Source organism: Vigna unguiculata, unplaced genomic scaffold (assembly GCF_037176805.1).
Source record: "Vigna unguiculata cultivar grain cowpea cultivar isolate G323 ecotype 2 unplaced genomic scaffold, ASM3717680v1 ptg000461l, whole genome shotgun sequence".
Taxonomy (NCBI): Eukaryota; Viridiplantae; Streptophyta; class Magnoliopsida; order Fabales; family Fabaceae; genus Vigna; species Vigna unguiculata.
The window spans coordinates 5,001-20,886 of NW_028197096.1; the positions used below are offsets into that span (position 1 = coordinate 5,001).

General features: G+C 44.6%; 1 non-coding gene across 1 annotated transcript; it reads right to left on the reverse strand.

Moving 5' to 3' along the window:
• Nucleotides 1-14,360: 14,360 nt before the first annotated feature.
• TRNAY-GUA (transfer RNA tyrosine (anticodon GUA)) lies at nt 14,361-14,443 on the reverse strand. Its single transcript has one exon. It is a non-coding gene; the product is annotated as a tRNA-Tyr (tRNA).
• Nucleotides 14,444-15,886: the final 1,443 nt, after the last annotated feature.

A 15,886-nucleotide genomic window follows, 5' to 3' on the forward strand; every position in this document is an offset into this window, starting at 1 on the left:
AGCCGTAGACAGTCACTAGTTTGATCGCTATGCCATTCTCGGCAACGATGTGGTGATAGCTGATCGACGAGTTGCTTCGGTCTACCTTGTTGAATCATCTACATTGATTGAGGACTCGATGTCAGAATGCATTCTTCGATACCCTGTTGTAGAAGTTTTCATCTAGTTCCTGTAGCTAGTCGTAGATGCATATTATAGCTGCTATCGGATCAGAGGTTCGGGGGATTTTTCACTTGATTATTTAAAAATAGATATTCATTTCATTCCTGTTGGATCTCTTGCTTTCAAGTTCTTTTAGTTTCTATGTAACTCAATCAGGACGTAGATGTAGATACGGATAGGGGTCAACCGGGTAACCAATCCCGGTGGCTGGATGACTCCTTCACCCTTAGATCGCAAGACTAAGGCAAACGAGGCGGAACCTCGGTGGCGTGATAGGCTGGTTCTCACCAGGGTCAGTCCTATCACAAAATTGGAGTTTCTAACCTCACTCTGCTTGGTAAGGCAGAGCCCTATGTTAGTCACATAGGCACCCCCCCGGTTTCTTAGTGAAACTCATCAAGGTGAGGGTGGGCTAGCTTATAGCTATTCTATCACTCAGGGATCCAGAATGGAGCAACTGGGGGTGACGCGGAAGCCACCCGGGTGGGGCTGGTAAGATATGATATCAAGCGGTCTAGAATAGAATCGAAAGCTCAAAAGGGAAGTGAAGGATCAGTTCCTCCCATGCAATGTGGCATGGCTCGCTCGTGACTCATTGAGGAAGGGGCACGGTTCGAGATTATGTGAAGGACCCTAATGCTTAACATAAATAAGAGGACAAAGTCTTCCATTGAATGGCTGGTTTACAAACCTGGGCTCAGACGTAAGTCAGGAGAGGATTGAGCCTCTTGGTGGACTACAAGTTGAAGAGTTCATAATGTTGGGAAAAAACGGATCTGCCATTCCTACTCCCCAGTTATGTCATCCCTTACCTATGATTCCATCCTAGTTTTCGCCGCCCATGGTTCCGAGAGACCCAATTTATACAGAATGAGCACCTCACCCCTTTCTTTCCTTGTAGTTGGAGTTGGGCAAGATTTCACTTGTAAATGGATTGGCTTTAGATGCGGCTCATAACCACTGCTTGTGAACAGCTTGACTCCTGCTTTCCCGGCTACAGTACAGATTGTGCCAAAGACAGCTCGCTCCTGCTCAAAAATCACACAATAAGCCAAGGCAAGGCGGCCAGTTCTAATCTAGCTATTTCAAAACAAATTCTCATCTCAGGAAGACAGATCGAACTATTACAGATAGAACAGATAGATTGGTGTAGGCTCTAAGCCAAGCCGCCTATCTCGTGTGCTATAAAATACACAACGTACTTTCCCGAGCCTTTCTCAAGCTATTATGTCTAGTCCCAGGTACAAAGAGGTGTATATATAGCGTTCTCCTTCCTGCCTCGACCCTTTCGGCTAAGAGGAAATCCGGAGCGACAAAAGCGATTCCGGTCTCCCCACCATTCATTTGAAAGGTATAAGGCACGCCATTCGGTCCTTTCTAAAGTAGTAGTAGTGGTGGCTATCTCCGAAGTCTGGGATCTATTCCAACTTTACTTCATGTAAATAGTTGATAAGATTCGTGAACCCTGTTGAGTCCACGGGAAGATCTTCTTGTTCGGATTGCTAGCTTAGCTGCCCTTTTGGATACTACAATTTTCTTTTCATTTTACAGTTTACATCCAGGCCAAGTCCTTTTCTGCCTGTGGGAAACCAAGCAATGGATTCTCCCTGTGTCAATGTTATGGGTCCAATTCTAACTCTTTCATTGCTCTCTCCAGAAGCTTCACTTGCGACCTTATGCTTTCTATCCTAAATAGAGAAAGAGGGAAATAGGTCGTCAAATCAAAAGACGAGGCTGAGCGTTAGCGATGGGCTGGGTAACGAAGGGTGAGTGTCACGATGGTGCGAAGCAGAGAAGGAAAGTCAAGGGCTTTGTGGGCTAAGGGATCTCGATATGCCCCTTTAGATAAGAGTCAGTAGGCCTAGAAGGCTCCTATGCCAAAAGAAAATGCTCTACATGACTAAAGTCAAGGCGAACGGCATTAGTACAGCTGTTAAGAAGACTCTCCGATGTTGACTTTGTAAATTCATAGGCCTTTGTAACCGGTAGGTTACTTTTTACATAGAATTTCTAATGGAACTACCGTCTATTGTATAGGGCTACTATATTCATTTGTACTCGTCTACTAATGCCGGTCGGATTAGCTACATCGGATTGACTACTACCCTAGGATGATAGGACCAGTTGGAACGGCTTCTTCTCTTTCTACCTACACATCTCAGAGCTCATACACCTGCGCATCTCACTAGCGTCCTCTCTGTCCCGTAAGCATTTAGGGTCTTACTCTCTCTTCTCGGTCAGTATATTCCCCTAATCTCTCTATCATTGGCATTGGCATTGGAATAGCCAACAATAATAGGTAATGAACTCCTTGGGATCGAAAGAGAACTTTTGCTTTGGTCTCGAGGAATTGTTGAGCGAGGCTGACTTTAGAGGTGTAAGCACCGCGAGTCTCAATCCAGTCAAATTCCTGTTGGCTCATAACTGAGCGAAAGGCATAATAGATTCTTGCTCTTCTTAGCCTTGCAAATGAGGCGGTTGATAGACCCTTCCTGTCCTAGTGGTATGGTTAACATAAACTTCTGACTCTGAGGCTAGCTCTAGGACAAGCGGAGGTTCTTCTTTCTCCTCTGGGGTTAAGTCCAATACTAATGTGTATCTTTCTGCTTTATTCACTTCCTGAACAGTTTCTGTGCCCATTCTGGATTGAATACCTGTATATCTTGGTAAGATTAGGGTCAACGGTTTGTGCCTGTCTATTCCATCCATCCCTTCGTGGAGTTAGGGCGTGTGATGTGTCCTTTCCGATGCCCTCGGCCGCATTTCGGAATCAAAGAGTCATGGTGCTTTAGTTGTGGGTTAGCAGGGATAAGTTGGACTGCGCTAGTAGTTAGGGTGGTAAGATGAGCACCGCGATCGAAGGGCTCACTCTATGGAAGTCCTCTCCCACTTGAAAGCTAAATAAGGACACAAAGAATTGTATTCCATTCTTAGCAGAGGTTCCTTCCATCTAATCCCTCGAAGTACTTCGCTCACCTTCGAAGAGTGAAATGATCATTCAAAGCAGACTAACTAAAGGCATAGGGCAAAGGAGCTTAGAAGGGTGAGGGTGGCGGAGGGAATAAGGTATGAAATCACTTAGATAGAAGCATGTTGGATGACGGCCCCTATCGCTAATAAGAGACTGAATGGCAACAATTATGGATTCATAAATTTGGAGAAATAAGGTAATAGAAGGCTAGCTATATGCTTAACACAGCTAGTTCGAGAGCCATCGAAGTATCTAACTGCGCATTATAGCTAATCTGTCTGAGCCATCTCTTTTGAAGGTATGACACCTGCTAGGTTGACCGCGCCTCGAGGGAGACTATGGTAAGGTCGGATAGATCGAGTCTTTTGATACTCTTATTCTTAGGATTGGGCCCCTCAGTAATGAAAGCTATTGAAGAATGCCTCCCACCCGAAAGAGAAGAAGACATCGAGAAAACAGGGTGGCTCTCAAACTGAAACACATGTGGTAGGGTCTCTCTTTGTGAGCATACCAACCCGAGTTGGATCAATGAGGATGGTGTGATCTGACCTCTCAATCGTGGGTTTCCCCGTTCGAGGACTCCCTCGCCTTTGTCTTTCCTTTCGGCAGAGAAGAAGACGGAAAAACATAAGGGGATCTTTTTTTTTAAACTCCAAGGAGGATGGGCATGACAGAGTTTGGCAAGAATCATCCCTTCCTTTTTCAAAGACGACGAGCCGCCCACCTTCATTACCTAAGATGAAGAATTCTCACCCATGCTACGAGTCTGCGGTCAAGCGCAATCTGAGATCCCTCGTCGATAGACATGAACCAGGCGAGTCCGAATCCCTTTCTGTTTTGTTTTGTCAGCTGATCTTACGAGCTTTCATAGAAAGCCTATATCTTATAGCGCGTACAAGAAGAAGTGGTGGACAATCTTCTCTGCGCTCTTTGACCTACCATAGATCCTTAGTGGTGGACCGATCGACCTCAAGCCCTATCGTCAAAGACAGACTCTTTTAGTGCAATGAGATAGGTACTTTCAAAAAGTCAGTGGTAGGTTGTTCTCGTCAAGCAGTAAGGCGACAATCCAATCCTGAGCTTCGTCAATAGGCGTCCAATCCTGGGAAAAAAGTAGGGTAGAATCGCCGAGTCGTCTAGCCTAGTAAAAAGCAAGAGCCCCTGCCTCAACTCCACAATCACAATCATTTGTAAAGTAAAAAAGGGTGGTTTGCTCGTGCAATCTACGATAAATTCGTTCATTCACATGTTTTATTTTATCTGTTTGACTCAGAAGGAGGAGAAGACGAAGCCGAAGATACAGAAAGAATCGTCTCCAGCGCACCGATGGGAGACGGGGCCCCCGCAAGGAAAAGTGCTGCTCTCATAACCGACTGTTTTTAATCTTTTTATGGATGTGATATATCTGATGTTCAATTCTGTCATAGGGGCTGCTGCACACTGATATAAATCAAATTGAATTACGTCATCCGAGTGAAAATCAGACGATTCCACAGTTTGACCTGTCTATTAATGTCACGTCCCGCCTGTGCAGACTGACCTTTCTTTCATGACACTCTCGGCCATAAGCTGTATTATGTGTTTTCGCTAGGACCGACTTCTTTCGGGGCTACTCTCCTCCCGCTAGAAATGTAATAATACATCGAGAGTCTAATCCCGTGGCCCCCTCCGGCCAAATCAGTTCATTTCGCTCTCAGCGACCGCTCTTCGTTTAGGACGGACCGCTCTTCCTCTTCGGGTCCTCCTTGACTTATCTTTCTCCGGTCGTCCCCTCCGATCATGATCTACTTACTCCCTGTGATATAGCTTATGTTCAATAGGATCGAGACTACTCTAACAAACAATTGAAAATGAGAGGCAAGCAGGAATTGAACCCACTAATGGGCCAGCGCTTGGCGTTTACTCTAGCCCGTCTTTATAGGATAGATAGACCTATTTATTCAGTTGTCTTTCCCCTTACCTTATCAGTAGATCGGTGGAGGCCCGACCCTTGGTCCGACCTTGATGCCATAGTTTGGAGGGGGGCTGAGCAGTGGGTTGGAAAGAGTTGTAGAAAGAGAGGAATCGAGATAAAGTGCACTTTCCCTTGATGTCAGTCTATTCCAACAAAGCACACAATAAGTGAGATGAGCCTGCCAGCTCCGCCTTGGCCCTATGCCTTTTGGCCAGCTCGTCTGGACTTGGCTTTGACCGGTCTGCCCCCCTCTTGCAAGGATTCGACGCCTCCACTTGATGCTTTACGCCCACGCTTCGTTCAGGCAGCGCTACTCGGATATGTCTTGCCAATCGCCAAAGCAGTGCTACTTCCAGGATTTTTTTCGGCCAAGCTCGGGAACCTTCCCTTTAGTGAAAGGCTCTATCCCGGGACGAAGATAAAGAGGGGGGGAAGGCCAAGTACGAGATCACAGGGATCGGGCTGGAGCTTGACAAGAGCGATACAGGAAACCATACAATCGAAGGCTAGCAAGAAGAAGCAAAAAGATAGTCAAAGCTCAAGGGATTCATCACGAAGGCAAGTGCTCCAGCGGAAGCTATCAATTCAAAGGGAAGACCGGGTAGTGGTAGTTAACCGGGGGAGGGAGCAGCTCATCCGTCAGGATGGGATCCCTCTACTTCACGTTTTTGGCTTATCTTTTTATTGCTCAGACGCTTCCCATTGTCCGTCTGGTTGATGAAATAGGGGTTCCCGGTGAAGAAGAGGAGAAAGAAGACCTCAATCGTAAAGTAAGATCATATATCCTTTACACCCTGTCACGAACTATGATGGAACTGCCCGGCTAGCCATCTCATATGCTTCACACATGATGTTCGATTGCTTTCATAGAGCACATGACTATCTTCCAATCTAGTCTCGGTGGATGCTTTGCTACACACCCCTTTACTGGGACTGTCTTTGGCAAAGCCCGGTGATTGTATAATGGATACAGCTCATTGAGAAGAAGGCTTTCCCTCTTTCCTGTCCGGCCAAGTTTGAACTTCGATCGCTGGAAACTCATGCTTTCAGGCTTGCGTGCTTGTTCGAAACTCTTGATCTTCTCTCTAATCCCCATGCCATGATAGGAAAAATGGACCTCAATAGTAAGAAAACCCTGGAACAACGGAAAGGCTTCTCCCAAGGGAGATGGTCCCATAGCGTCTATCAGAGTCTGTTGATTGCCTTTTTATCTTTCTCCTCCTTCCCCTTCCATTCTATATCAGCTAGCTGGAAAAAGGGCTGTCCCGATGTGACTTGTCATCCTTGATGGCGGTCTTCTAACTCTTATGGCTACTCCATGCGGCTAGCGCCTTCCCATCCGAGTGACATAAGCCTTCCCCTGCAGTGAAGTTTCTTCCGCTTGAAAAAAAAAAGCATTTCTTATCCATCGCTCGTAGGGGTACTACTTCTCTCCTACTATCAAACCATATCGAAAAAGGAAGTCTTTCTAGCACTGATATGGCTCATGCTCCATAGCCTACTTAATTAACCATGCTCTCGTTCGTGCCCCATGTCTTCCATAAGTAAGTAAATGGCTCATAAGACAAGCAAGAATTCAAGCATCATTTCCAGGCACGTGTAAAATCAAATAATAAGGGACGGTCGGGATCGGTCTTTGTGCCTATGGGAATAAAGAACCTGGCCTTCGGGCAATTCATGTCTTTCTTTGATTTAGTACTACTTTAGTTTTTCAAAGGAAGATATTTTCTTTCCCTGCAGTGCTATAGTGCGCTTGGACTCTATCTCCGCTCCGCTGTCTGGCTTTCATGAAGAAAGATTGAAAGCGTCCTTATGTCAAAGATGTTCGTGTACTTTAGAAATAGGACTGCTCTTTCTAGGACTGTTAGCCCTGGTCTCTAGCCACCTAGAACTACCAGAGACTCGATCCACCTCAGGAACATTCAAAAGACTAAACTGGAACTCACTTATTGTCTCATGCCACCTCGGAAGATAAGACATATTCTCAGACAGAAAAGAAAGGACTTACCACTTGGCCACACTAAGAAGCCGGAGTCTGAGCTAGTAGCTAGCCCCAGGTATAGAACTGGAGTTCTCTATCAGGGAATTCCAGGAGTGAAATAGCAGGATTTTTTTTTTCATTGGATAGTGGTGCTACATGGAGTTAGGAAAAATAGGATCTCATGTGGAAGAAGGGCTAGACTGAAAGAAGATCTAAATAAGACAGGATTGTGACCTAATAAGCTAAAAATTCCGGACTCTACTCTAAGAAGTAAGCAAGCGCTACGCCCCTTGAAAGCGAAAGCGAGGAAAGGCTAATTGCGAAGAATCCTGTTATCGAATTAGCTCTTGCTGCGCCTTGTTCTCGAATAAGCTCTTTGAAACAGGAAAATAGCGTATCGTATAGGATATAGGAATGGAAAGGTATCGATTGCGGGCGGCTTTGAACCGGAGAGTTCTAAGGATCGTTGCGTAGGCCTCTTATCTTTGCGGGTGGATGCCCATGGAAAGCTGTTAAAGCAACTGACACCGGTTAATCAATAGTAGTGAGATCCACATCCCTGTCCCCTTCTTGAACAACCTATTCTGTGCGTGGAAGAAAAAGTTGTTTTGCTATAGCACCAAGTTTTATCCTGCAATGATCACCATTTACGCCGCACATAATCGTCTTATAACTGTTAGGAATCTTTCTTCCCATCGGGGAGATCGATCAATTTCAATTTCTCATGCCAGCCCATGAGGGATAAAATCATTCTTAGTTTTGCCGCTAGTGAAGAACAACATTTCTCGAAATAGAGGCGACCGAAGGGAGGGAAAAGGTCTTCATTGATTTCGCCCATAGGTGGGATCTAAATTCCTCCTTTTTGACATGCCACTTCCAGGGAAATGCTATTTGCTAGTTTTCCCAGAGGAAACGATCGGCCCATCGATACCGTATGGAAACAGGAACAAGAGAAGAACGAAGCCCTACATCGCTGTCTTCCGGGGTATTGAGAATGTGGTATTGCTTCGCGCGGTCTCAGTCTCAGTAGGTTGCTAGCTTCCTTGCTCCGATATGAGTTGATAAGTATCCGGGGAAGTCCCCTATAAGGCTAGTCCCGTTCCACTCTTCTCTCAATGTCAGTGCTTGGGGATCGGGTACAGCGAGATCACTTTTCAGCTTGTTAGTCTGCTATGCATGAAAGCAAGGAGGAGTTTTTCTTTAATTACTCGGCGGTATGTGATCAATTTGTATACAAGGTCTCACATGTAGAGATGCCCTACCCATAGAGGAAGGAGTTGGTAGCAGACAAGTCATTCAGCAATGAAACTTCCATGGCGTAAATAAATGGATCTTTCACGAATCTGTCTAGAGAGATCTATATTGCATAGATAAGGTGCCTATCTCTACACGTCCACAATGAGATCAATCAGAAAAGCAAAGAAGGAGCTTTCTTGGAAAGCCTTGGTATGGTCCACTCGATGAGTATCCCTGGAATTTACCTTCCAAATTGTAAAGAGAAGGTCTTACTCCCTACCGTTGAATGCGTGTGGTCAACTGTGTAATCGAGGAAGCCAACATTGACTGACTTTCATGGTTCAGATTCGAAAGAAGAAAGAGTTTGGGATGAAAGTCCGAGCTTTGCTATCAATATTTCGTAGTTATACCGTTGATACTCTTCTTTGAATAACTGACCGACGGCGGAATGGTAAGCTTCCTCGTTCGCTTTCGCGGGTCAAAGAAGATCAATATGTAACATAACGGAAATGAAAGCTAAAATAGCAACATGAGATAGGAGAGAGTTGACCCAGGCAACGCCAATCTCGATTCAACTACATACAGTTGGTGTAAGGGGAGAACAGCTGTTGAGGAGTCAAATCTTTCTAAGGAATCTCCTTTTCACACAGACACCATTATGAACAATTCGTTCACTTTGCTTTGGCTTGATGGAAGTCACAGTATTCCTCAAGCTTTGTTCCTATGGCTTTCGATTCTGGATTCGGAACAGGTTTGATAAGTCCTTTGCTAGATGCTATCTTGTATACCACGCCCAGTGGGGAAGATATATTGCTGCGTAATGACCGTACCCTAAAGACTATGTACATCTTAACTGAACAAGTACTAACACTAAGAGAGTCACCTGTGCTCAGACAAAGGGACTAGGAATATAGATAATGGTTTATTCTTTAGTCGTATCCAGAAGGCATTCTATCGCCATAGGACTACCTTGTTAGAGGTAGTGCCTATCTATCCCTTGTCATAGCAGGCCTCATCCGTGAAGGCTAAGACGTGGATGCACTCTAGGGCGCGAACCTTTTCTTTTTTTGAAACTAAAAACATAAGATGATAGGCCGAAGTTGGAAATGAAAGGTCCCGAGGTCCATAAAACAAAGGCATTATAAGCCCAATTATCCGCCTTAGATAAGAATGATGACCTAAACGCGTGTATAGTGCTGCACGACTGGTAAGATAAAGGAGAGCCTTCCAAGTGTGCATCAGACTAGTAAATAGATTAACTACCAGCTAAGCTAATAGGATGGTGGCATAGCAAGGAAGTCCCCCTCAGAGAGGTGGGCTGGGTATGAGCGAGTCGAGACCATGGATACGACCTTCTCAGTAGATCGCCAAGGTGAGACTCTTGAATCAAAGGTAGACAGCCTAAGAGGCTTCATTCCAAGGGGCAAACAGTAGTTTATTCAAGAAGATCTGGGCCCCACAGCCTAATAGAGTAGAGCGCAGAATACTTTCCCAAAAGATTGTTTTCTATTAGTCAGAGAATCTCAGAAGCTAAGCTTTGATTTGAAAAGGCACTGCTCTCACCGGCGTATGTGCCTAGATTAGGTAGGACTAGCTGCTTAACCGGCCACTTGACTCTTTCCTACCCCTATGGGAAGCATGAAGGAATTCTTCTATGACTCTAGGCGAAAGGCCATGGATCACTCTTACTATAGAGAAATCCTTTCATTGAACTCCTCGTACTAAAACCTGTCCTACACCATGGACTCTACACTACATACTTGATTGACTGGCTTAGTAGACCGACACCAATGTGCTAATTCTTTTATTGGTAATGGTATGTTTTGTACGTGGATACCACGAGGTTTAGTAATTGATATGGAACAACAGACTTAAAGTCTTGAACGTTCTACGAGGACCGATCTATCTTCTGCTCCGTAGGTACATGTTAGGGCGCTTCAAAGTTGTTTCATTTCAATTTCAAAAAGGGTGTTTATTAGCGGCATTGGCTTGCGCCAAATTTGCTCATTAAAAAATCTTCTTCAATGTCTGAAGTTGCAATTGTACTTTTTTTTTTCTCTGGCTACTGATTGATACATAAATACCTTTTACAAAGCAACTCGCACCGCACGTCGCGAGCAGTGGGTTGCCCTGTTTTGGCTTACTAAGTCACGTGTAAGGCTTGCATATTGGAGACTCTTATCAGTCAGTACAAAGCCAGCCAGGCAGAAGAAGAAGGATTCTCTTCGAGGTGTCCATCCGTGCCAATAAAAGAAAAAGAAAGAGTTCAACCCACTTGAAAGAGGAAAAGTACCGGAAAGTACGGATTCGGGTTCATCCCTCAATCAAGCACTACTTGAAGGATAGATTCAACCATACGCCTAGATCGGAAGGAGTACGCTCTAAGAGCAGCTTTCCCCGCTCTTACCTATGCATTCAAGCTCACCTAACTTGGTTCTAGTGTTGTGACTGGTACTCTACCAAATCAAGAAATTCTTGGATTGGTTGCTTCTTAGAGAGCAGCTCTTCCGACAGCTCGTATTCATCCCTTCCCCATGAGGACAATCAGCCCCTTGCTTTCATTTGAATATTGGCCCTCGCGCTTCACGGCTAGATTGGAGTAACTCATAGCTAGGGCTTTCTATTTCAGAAGGACGGCTTCTACTCCACTGAGCTCATCGCCCCTTTCTATCCCTTGAGTGAGGTTGAGGTCAGAATTCTCTTATTTAAAGAAAAAAAGGAATCTCTCTGACAAGGGCAACGGCTGGGAAAGAAAAATCCCTTATCTATCTTTCTTTTATTGTCTCAAAGAAATCCATTCCGGAAGCGGAAGGTCGGCTTGGCCTTGCGTAAATCAGATATCTTGTCCCAGGCTACTCTCTTCCCTTGTAGGGTACGCTCCCAAGAAGATCAGGTGAGCCCGAAGACCGAATCAATGTAACTTACACTTTTCTTTGAATTGAGGCTGTTATAGAGGCAAAGGCTTTTGCAATTCCAGAGGGCTCTCCCTGCAGGCTCAATGTATGCTATAGCTCCATAAAGTGTGAGTTTGGCCTCAGGCAGGATAGAGAGAAAGCTGTGAGTTCTCGTTGTCCTTCGACCCCTTCCTTTGGCCACGTCTACCATTTCATTAAGTCAGTTCGGTAGCTAGGTCAAGACCCAGCCGTCACATCAAGATCGTAAAATATAGATGCTCACCAACGGCTGAGAAAGTGAAGCCGTTTGGCAATTCGTAATACTCACCAAAGCGTTCCTTGAACAGGGTTTATAGTAAAGAAGATATTTCATATCTCAGAGCATCAAATGCTAAAGTCAGATCGGGGTCGGGTCGAGGCAAATTTAATAATGGTAAAGGGCGCCGCCACCACAGAGCATAAATGACTACAACTGCCAGAGGAAGTAAATCAGAAGAATCATTGAAAAAGAAGTCCATCTCATAACAAATCCAAATTCCCTCCATAAAGAGATTCCTGCACGGAGTAGTTACTTACAGAATCTCAACCTATTAAGGCTCGGTGCGGTACACGGAACATCTCAATAAAGACAGTAAAAGCAACTACTTTCAAGCATCTCGTAGTTGAGCGGTACTGCCCAGTTCCAACATGGACAAGGACTGCTGAACATGGATAGAACGAGAGTCGAACTCGCATGTCTCTCTCTCTTGCTATCCCCTTCCCCTGCTATGCTTCCTTCCTCCCTACCGATCAGTGAGCAGCACTACTGTTTTATCAGCGGTCTTCTCTCACTTAAAAGTCTCCCAGACCCGCCTTCTGTACTTGGAAACGAGCTAACAAACGTTAGCGAGCATATAAGAGGGCATGAAATAGCTCTACCGGGACTTCTCCTTATATATAGCTTTTAGATATATCTCAAGATAGCTTTGAACTACTTCCACGCAAGGAAAGATAGTACGTACTACCAATATCAGGGAAAGCAGACTGAGATACCGCTTGAAAAAGATAGATGACAGGTATGTGTTGAAGCATATCGAGAGAACGAGAACTGAAATGAACCATATCGAGCACTGGTCTCACTCTACAAGTTAAGTTCGATGAGCTCCTAGCGTACCTGTGCCTACTATCTACTTAGTGTGTGTGCTTAGGGAAAGCAAGTAAGCTGAGCAGTAGTGGGGTCAAGGGCGATCCCTTTCGCCTTTGAGCCTCTTCCTTCGAGGAGGAGATAGAATGGACCTGATAGACATGCCTAAGACCGGAGCCTGTCTTGTGAATCAAGTTCGAAGGGCCTATTCGTATTCATTTACGGTTCCCGTTTCATGACTAGATAATGGTTACCGAGCAAATAGCAGTTGAAAAGGCTGTAGCTGCATCAAAAGCGAAAAGAAAGGGTGGTCAATCCGATCCGATGATTCGCCCCTAGAAAGGGTGTGAGCGAGAGGCAATTCTTTCTCTTTTTTTTCTTATCTGGGAAGGCCAAGGGTAAGTCGGCATTTGCTTAAGATAGGGGTGTCCGCGGGTGGATCAGAATGAGTCCTGCGGTGCACCTTAAATATTGGTAAGTGGGACTCATTAGAGCGTATTGGTCTTTCAAGCACCTGGGGCTTCCTTCTTTGCCAATTCCAGTTCCGAGTCAGGTCGCACCAAGGCTTGTTGTTTTCCTAAATGCCTCAGGTTTTTTAATTCCGTATTCCTATGTCCGTGACCCAATATCCATCCAGCTTGTCAAGCTTTTTCGTTTCATCGAGTGGGCCTGCACATCACTAAAACGAGGATAAGCACCCCAACCTTAGCATCCTAAAAAGCAAAGTCAAATCCATTTTTGAAGAAAATAAATTCCTGATCTATTAAAGAAGTATCAAAAGAGTATCCTTTATTAGTATTAGTATTAGTACGACCACATCCATGATTCTGTCTTTGCGAAGATTGATTACTCACGGCACACACACTATATCTTCGATGATTTCCATTCCCCCTTGGTTATATTCATTCCGTTAGGAATTCCCAAAATGAAGACGCGCCGGCTTCTCGCCTACTCCTACTACTCTTTCGACTTCTACTTTCGGCTTAACCCCAGTGCTTCCGTTCATAACTGCACCATACGGATTTTCAATGCGATAAGATCTTGTGAAGTAAGGTTTGAAGTGAGTGATCCCACTTCTGATGTAAGTGATGCTATGTGCTCTTATCTGTATGTTCTAACTGCTGTCCGTGCCCCCCTTTGCTCTGGGTTTTGCTTCCGAAAAGGGTCTTAGACCCCCGCTTGGGAAAAGCATGGTTCAGGTAATGTATCTACGCGAGCCTGGTTTAGTTTCTGTCCATGACAGGCCGAAAAACTTTTTTCAATCCATATGTAGAAAAAGGGACTTAGGCAAGCAAAAAAGGAAAGCATGTGGGCCTTTGAGTTTTTACCTTAGATTTAGATAAGGTCACTTCTTTTTAGGAAGTCTCTGTAAGGCTCTAGCGTATAAATAGCTTTCTTCTTTTTTTTTTTTGGAATGCCTTCGTCCGAATCTTTCAGGAGTCTGTGTAAGCTTAGCAGTTAAGAAAACTCCTATTGTCATATTCTCATAGGATTTCCAGTGCAAGCCCAGGTAAATCCCTTCCCATCATAGAAGGATGATATGTGTACGGGATCAAAAGGCGGATATGCTGGTTAAATGGTATCTTTCTTCTCCTTTTCTAAGATTATAACCTTAGCAAAACGGGTAGAAAACACTTTTCCAGTATATCTCAGCCGGTGTCTTGTATGGACACTGTTGTTGAGTTGGTTGGCTCCATAAAGGAGTCCTTCAATCGTCTTGTAAACCGTTATGTACCCCCAGATTCAAACTATTCCCCTTGAACAAGGGATGAAGTTTGAACCAACCTGGAAAACTGTGCCGACCCACTCTTTAACTCAGAGGGTATGGATCGAAGAATTCGCAAGCCCCGTGCTACCGGCTGGAGCCAATATGCTGACGTTATCTTTATATCAATATAAATCTCCCGCACCTATCGGTACAGCATCCTCAAACCTTAGAAAAGATCCAATTACTACTAATACTAATGGGCTTTACTCAAGCTAAGCTATAGGATTTCTTTCTCCCCCCTTTCTCTTCGAAGAAGTCTACAACAAACAAGTGGGAGAGGCAGGATTCGAACCTACGTAGAAAAACTTCAACAGATTTACAGTCTGTCGCTTTTGACCACTCGGCCACTCTCCCCTTCCCGGGCCGAGGCCCCCCTCCATCAATGGGTTCTAAGAAGGAGGGATAAAAACCTGAAATAAAGCTTATTGATTTGATTGAAGGGAACTCAGACTCTTTTTTAGCTTAGCTAGCGTTCCGCTAGTCAGTTCATAACAATCTCTGTACAAAGGGCAAAGCTTCTACGACAGCTCCCCCCTAGTCGCTTCTGGCGAAGCTGCGAGTTCATGAGCAAGTGAATTGAACGAACCAAGTTCCTAAACTAAAAAAGGGAGTAAGAAATAGAAAAAAAAGAAACAAGAAACTTCCCACTTTGGATGTCCCACGATTCTGCTAGTTTAGAAACTAAGGGGAAGGACAGGGGTCGCTAGGTCAGAAAAGCTATAACTCCAAATTCTCCCCAAGTAGGATTTGAACCTACGACCAGTCAGTTAACAGCCGACCGCTCTACCACTGAGCTACTGAGGAACAACGGACTTAAGTTAAGGAAGCCGACTCTCGTTCTTTGGACACCAACCTATGACCGAACAAAAAAGGGTTCGTCACTCTTTTTCACATACACCGGGATAAAAGGTTACGATAGCAAGCCCCTCCTCGGCCGGAGAGCCTCCAGGACAAGGGGGCGGCGGTCAACCATCCACTCTCGAGATTCATCTTTATCAATCGATCTCCGCGTCCTGCCAGTTCGCTAAGTAGACTCACTCTCCCGAGGGGCAACAATGGAACTATTCCTGCCAAAAACAAGGGACCTACTTCTCATCCTAGGAGTTAGCAGGTATGATTGCCTCTCTGTCTGTCTCTCCGAGTTTATACTACTAATTAATAAGTAGCACTTCTGCTATTCAATCATAGAATCGATTCCGATCAAGCTGAAAGATGAAAGAAAAAAGCCCTATATATATATATTTATTCTTTATTAGTAAGCTAGCGCCCTGCAATCAAAAAACAGCGCTAACGAGCAAGAAAAGGCCCCTTACTATACTATAGTAGTTAGTCTTTTTCAAACAAAGGAAAAATATCTGGGCAAAGACATACGCTCAACTCAACCAGAAAGCGACTACGTTCCTCGGCAGACAAATAGGTAGAACAACATCATATAATTGAATTAATAAAAAAGCACTACTTAAACCTTTCATTGAAATTATTATTATGATTCCATTAGTTGATATGGAATCGCTCAAAGTCAGAGCAAAAGTAATAATAAAATAACATAAAAAATAGAAGGGCTCTTGAATCGGTTTCGGTTGGCTTGGTTTCTTCATACAGCTGGGAAAAAAGACAGATCCTTCACTCTTTCTTTTGGACTTGATCCTCCCCGATTGAAAGCTACTTGAGCTTGCCTATTGGTCAAGTGGCCTGAAGCTCATCTAAGGATGTCAGTCATAGTTGCTTTCGCCCTTGGCCTGAAACTTCAACCTGCCATAAAAAAGTGGCATGATTCTAATTGCCCGATCCTATGGT